This window comes from Myxine glutinosa, chromosome 10 (assembly GCF_964187855.1).
Source record: "Myxine glutinosa chromosome 10, kmMyxGlut1.1, whole genome shotgun sequence".
In the NCBI taxonomy this organism is placed as follows: Eukaryota; Metazoa; Chordata; class Myxini; order Myxiniformes; family Myxinidae; genus Myxine; species Myxine glutinosa.
The window spans coordinates 16,837,291-16,843,403 of record NC_136270.1 but is presented as its reverse complement, the minus strand read 5'-3'; positions in this window follow the sequence as shown (position 1 = coordinate 16,843,403).

The following is a 6,113-nucleotide window of genomic DNA, read 5'->3' as shown; positions in this document are numbered from 1 at the left end:
ATTGTTATAATGGACTGTCATTCAGATGAATAGAGTTATTCTGCATACCATTCGTATTAACAAACATTCCTCGTAGAGGGGATAGTGCAATATTAATATTACAAATAACTTTTGTTTACAATTCTCTTTGACATATTTAGGCTGGGCTTTTTCGAAATATGTTTAGGATGGGGAGCAGTGATCATTTTGACCCACCCCTGGCCCCTCAGGTCTCGGAGATGGATTTTCAGTTTTCTTTTTTGTATTATTCGAATTACCTCCACCACCAAATGTGGACGGAGGTTGTGTTTTCACCCGTTTGTCTGTCTATTTATGAGCAGGATATTTCAAAATGTTGCGGATGGATTCGGACAAAACTTGGTGGACATGTTGGGTGTGTGACAAGGATGAATTGATTAGAATTTGGTGAAGATCTGGATCCTACAATTTTTTTTATTGTTCTAAGTGATTCTTCACCATTGAGGGGTGGGACCAAAAACGATATTTCAAACATTGTGGACAAGTTATGACAAAACTTGGTGGATGCGTTGTGTAGGTGATAAGAACAAGCCGATTAGATTTTGGTTCAGGTCGGGATGCAGATCTGGCCTATCAGTGCATGCAAAACGTAAACTGTTCAACCTGGCAGAAGTATGTACTCGATTTTGGTGAAGATCCGAATCCGGATACAATAATTTCTTTTATTTTAATGCATAAAATTACTCACCTGCATTGTCTGAGAGGCAGCTCACAATTACTCACTCACCTGCAAGGCTGCTATGTCTGAGAGCCTCTTGTTTGAACAGCCTGTGATTATGATTACAGTCTGAGGTTCATAAAATAGGCAGTGATTGGACGGTCAAACAACTCTATGTATCGCTGAAATTCCATGCGATATGGCTTGTAAATTCTCTGTTGGAGAAAGAAATTGACAAACTTATCTTCCAAAGTTAAAGGCACCTCCATGGAAATTTCACGAGTGTGCAAATATCTCGATTGCCAGTTGTATTTACCATCCACATCAATCAGAGGATTTGTGTTTCGCCCATCAGGGTAAAAGTTATTACCATGTTTGTGGTCAAAAGTGGCTTGGACTGAAATCCGTTCTTTCATGTCAAAAGGACATACCTTTCTCGGCATGTGTTGGAGATAGGAAACAGTGAGTCGGCGATTGGGGAAAGTTGTGTGTTTATATTCACGATTCATTTCTTGTACTAGCAACGGTAGCCGCCCTAAGGGTTGTGGCTTCAGTTGGGAGGCCCAAATGAAAGGGCAAAATATCCGAAATTGAAGGCTTTTTTTATTTTAAACGATTTATAGAAACATCCGTTAAATTATATCACACGCAAATCATCAAAATCTAAACAGTATTTGTAGAATTTCAATAAAAGCCACATCACTGTTCATATCGGTAAATATTATTCCATCGTGTTTGGAAAATTGGAAAAATTGGAAAATTGGGGAAAACAATATAGCCTATTTTACTCCAGGGGGGCCCAGGATTACCCACCCAAAATTTCTTTGCAATCGGTTCAGCCGTTTTTGCGGTACCTGGGAACAGACGGACGGACAGACAGACGGACAGACATTTGGTGAATTATAGTAAAATGATGATGGTGTGGGTCGTCGCTTTCAACGAATTTCTTCCCTTCGTCGACGTGCTCACTAAGCGTTGTGGGATGGCTGTATAGTCCAATGCGGGACCCACAGCGTCTACCGCAAACATCAGAGGTAAAGACTGGTCCTTGCGGAGATGAGCGTTGGCAGGTTTTCCTTTCTTGCCTCCGCTGTCTCTCAATAGCAAGTTCTTGTAATGTTTTTCTTGTATGCTGCTGGACTGCCAAAATAAATGATCTCTGCTTCATCGTTTGAATTGAAACGTAGTTTTGAATCGCTTGAATGAAATATATTCGTCTCTGTCTCAACAAGCTTGCTTTTTAAACCAACCCTTCTGTAGAAAAGACTTGCGAGAGATGTGTACACCAGAATATCATATTCATTGACAGCAACATCTTGGATTGCATGTCCACCACTTGGTACTTGGATAAACTGCAAATTTGTGAATAGTGAGACTATTATTGGGAGAATAAAACAAGTCTGTTTCAGTCAAAAAGATGAGCATTTCATGCAGGTTCTTCATCTGAATAAGTTTCGGGAAGGAGAGGTCATGTGAAAAGTCGTTTGGGGAAAACGAATCACTAGTGAGGAAATTTATGTAACCCTTCGAGTTTTCTGTTGCGTACATCAGTCCAACAGCAGAAACCGTTGGCACCACAAAACTTCCTACAAATAAAACGAGATACCATGTGGAAAATTCATCACAACAAATCTTCTGCCACTGGCCTCAGAAAATAATACAGTGGTGTTGGAATTGTTGTCCTTTTTCAAAAATGCCAACACTACCATTGGATTTCTGTATCTCTTTCACGAATACTTGAGGGATGTTTGTAATTACTATGAGTGTAGTTTGTAACTTTGAGTGTAGTAAAAATAAAACATCAACATGATGTATACTTGGTGGCAATGTGTTCTGATTGCCTGATCATGATAGGTTCAACAGCTCACATTTGAAAAATCTGAATTTCTTTTCCTTTCTTCAAAGTTGTCATTTACCTGGTGTTGCCTGGTGTTGGCTTAGCAGTTGGGGTGCTGGCTTGGGATCTGAGGATCCTGGCTTCGTAATCCCGGTCGATCGCTGAATTAATACCAGAGGGGTTGACTCAGCCTGTCATCCTTCCGTGGTCGGCAAATTGAGTACCAGTTCACTCGTAATTCCCTGCGTGTCGCAAGAGGCGACTAACAGGGTTGGCGGCAGGAAGGGCATCCGGCCGTAAAACATTGCTTCAAAAAGGGGATCACGATGCCCAAAAAGGCCAACCCCTGCTCCGTGGGGAAAAATGGCCTCTAAAGGTGTTTCCCCCCTTTTTTCTTCAAAGTTCTTAGTTATATGAAAGTGCCAAATCTCCTTTTGGAAGATATAAAATCAACAAATGTTCCCAAAATGTCGTTGGTCTAACCTGGGTGTGTTTTGATAGGTTTAGACTTTAGACAAAGGCGAATGCTGATTGGAACAGTATTAAGTGTTATATTTAACACCTTGTTACACTAATGTGCTCATTCTTCGTAAACTTTGTAACATGCCAATGAGACGTTTGTTGGTTCTTAATCACTTTTTCCCCATTAGCGTTGAAATTTCTTAAGATACATTCATTTTGCTGCTTCTGCACTTGAAAAAGATAAAAGTTAGTTTGGTTGAAAGTATTTATCAAACTGTACCTTTATCTTTGTTATTATTCAAAGGAAACCGAAGAGGATTCGAGTCTGGTTCTGCAGAAGCAGTTTCTTTGCCTGGAGCCATACTGGGCCATTTGCCATCCCTCTCCCAGCAGTAGTTAGGGCAGGGATTTGTAATTTGTTCATGATGCCGGTGAGGGCTCACCTACTCTTCACGAAGGATATCATCCGTTTAACGTCCATCCGAGGGATGGAACACATATTGGTGAATCACCCTGCCTGTGAAACCTAAAGGTGGTTATACCCTGCCTGTGAAACACCGCCATGACAGTTTATATCTGGGTCAGGATTCAAACTCAGGAAAAACGGTTTAGAGGTGAGTGCATACCTCTTGGCCATGCTCCCAGCCGTTTATACAATCAGAACAATGTACAAATGGGTAAAATCACAGAAGGGAGTTGTCAATTGTTCAGCAAGTTAGTTTTAATAATGTACCAAAGCTCTTGCAAGCACAGATGACTAACATAAACCCAAACCCTTGGGGCCCCTTCCCAAAACCCAGTATTCCCACTCCTATCTCACTAAATAATATTAAAAAGTCACAACGATTGCAATTGGAACTACAAAATTATATACATAAATAATGATTTGATTGATTTCCTGACTTTATTAGTCCCCTACCGGTGTACACCGGAGGGGACTATAGGTTTGCACTCCGTCCCTCCGTCTGTCAGTCTGTCAGTCCGTCAGTCCGTCACGCAAACAACAGTTTTCCGGACTTTTTTTCTAAACTATTAATGCTAACGATTTCAAACTTGGTACATGGTTTCCTCATGATAAGTTCCAGATCAAGTTCGAACTTCACAGTTTCGATCATTTTTGACAAAGTTATGGCACTTTGAATTTTGGTAATTTCCCCAACAGTTTTCCGGACGACACACTGCCGGTAGGGGACATGTATTGCAGCGCAATATTCAGAATGCTTGTTTATCACGTCATGCAGGGGATTATACACGACCATGCTCCGATCATGCACTGTGATACCCACAATCCCACACAAAAAAAATTTGATGGATTTAAATGACTGGAAACTCTCACTCTCTGTGTGAGTGGACAATGGGGGGTCATGTGTGTGTGTGCATGTGCACACCATGCGGATGCCGGACAGCCCTGTGTTAATATTGTTGTAGTCGTCGGACTCCACCCAGTTGCCCGGTCTGAATCCCGATGTGAACCACGTCAAAGCAGTCACGCCGGACAACTAATTGTGGCGCCCCAAACAGGATCACGAGCCTGTTTGCTGTGTTACCCTGATCAGGTGAAAAGCCCGAGCCAGTCAGGCGATGCGCTGGTTGTTCCGTGCGCCCCATCATCCACATTGGCGACCCGAGCAGTGGTAACGAACTGGGCACCAGTTATCACAAACTCCATCAGTCCTTTAACGGACATTAATAGCCAATGTGGCTCGTGATCAAACACAACCCGAATCACTCCAAGACCAAGTGAATTTGTGAGTGTATTGAACAGACAGAAATGGCGGGAATACAGAGAAGTAACAACTATTTGTATACACAAAGAATTAAGTTAAGCACCCCTACACAAAGAATTAAGTTAAGCACCCCCTAATCCTGTCCTGAACCTGAACCCCCTCGAGCACGTTTGGGACATGTTGGGACGACAAATTGCGAAGATGGTCCCTCCAATAGCCAATCTGGATGAATTGGAACGTGCATTACATCGGGAATGGAACAACCTGCCACAGCAACGCATACGACGGCTTACAGGGTCTATGAGACGTAGGGTTGAGTCAGTGATCCGATCACGTGGGTCCTACACACGTTATTGACGCAAAGATCGCTAGAGGTCTTCTCAGAACAATGACTGTACGTTAGAAAACATAAACGTCATCCACACTGTCCGTGATGGACCTATAGCTCCATACTTAAATTGAGGTGAAAATATGCCTAAAATTCCCAAAAAATTTCACCTTAAATTATTCAGAATAAAATATTGAAAACGGCATGATTGTTGTGTTTTTATGTGACCATAATATCACTTCTCCAGAAAATATAGCAATATCATGGGTATATTACACTGTTTTGACGACAACAAACTTGTAATGTGCGAGGTTGTAAAAAAACGGGGGGGGTGCTTAACTTAATTCTTTGTGTATATATAAAACATCATGTGCTCCCGAGTTTTGTACATGTGGTGGCGCCTTGTCTTATCTAAACTTTAAGTCCTCAGACATTCAACAAAGAAGAAACACCAGGGACAATTGGACAAGACAGAAATACCAGTGCTGTATCTATAACTAGACACAGCGAGACCCCAGGTGACATATGGCCCCAGTGGGAAAACAGTCCCTGCTCAAAATTATGAGGTTCTGGACACGGCTTATTGAGGCATCAGGTGGGGGCTCCAGTGGAAAGAGGGAGTGCTACAGGCAGAGTGTCTCGTGCTGACGGAAAACCCCAAGAAACCATGTGCAGCTTTCCTCGTCTGGTCCATGAGCATCTCTGCCCCTGTGGTTCCCACCACCTCCCTTCATTGTCTCAACATTCCATCCCTCCCCCCACCTCCCCCCAACCCCAACCCTCAGTGCGTGATGCCACTGGCAGTTCCTGGCAAAACTCATGCCTATGGCCCAGTTAACTTCATAGCGGTTTTGGACACAACCCCACACACATGTGGGGAAGGCTAACAACAGCTTACAATACGAATAGCGATGCCTTACTTGATATAGAGGCTTTTACCTCAATCTTATGTGCTGATTCCTATTATGTTTCATCCACTCGAGCAAGCGTACCTGAACATGAATAAGCAGTGATGACCAGCTTTGTAAACACTGCTATTGTTGCTGTGTTTTTGATCTTTGCAACAATGCCTGATCTTTCATA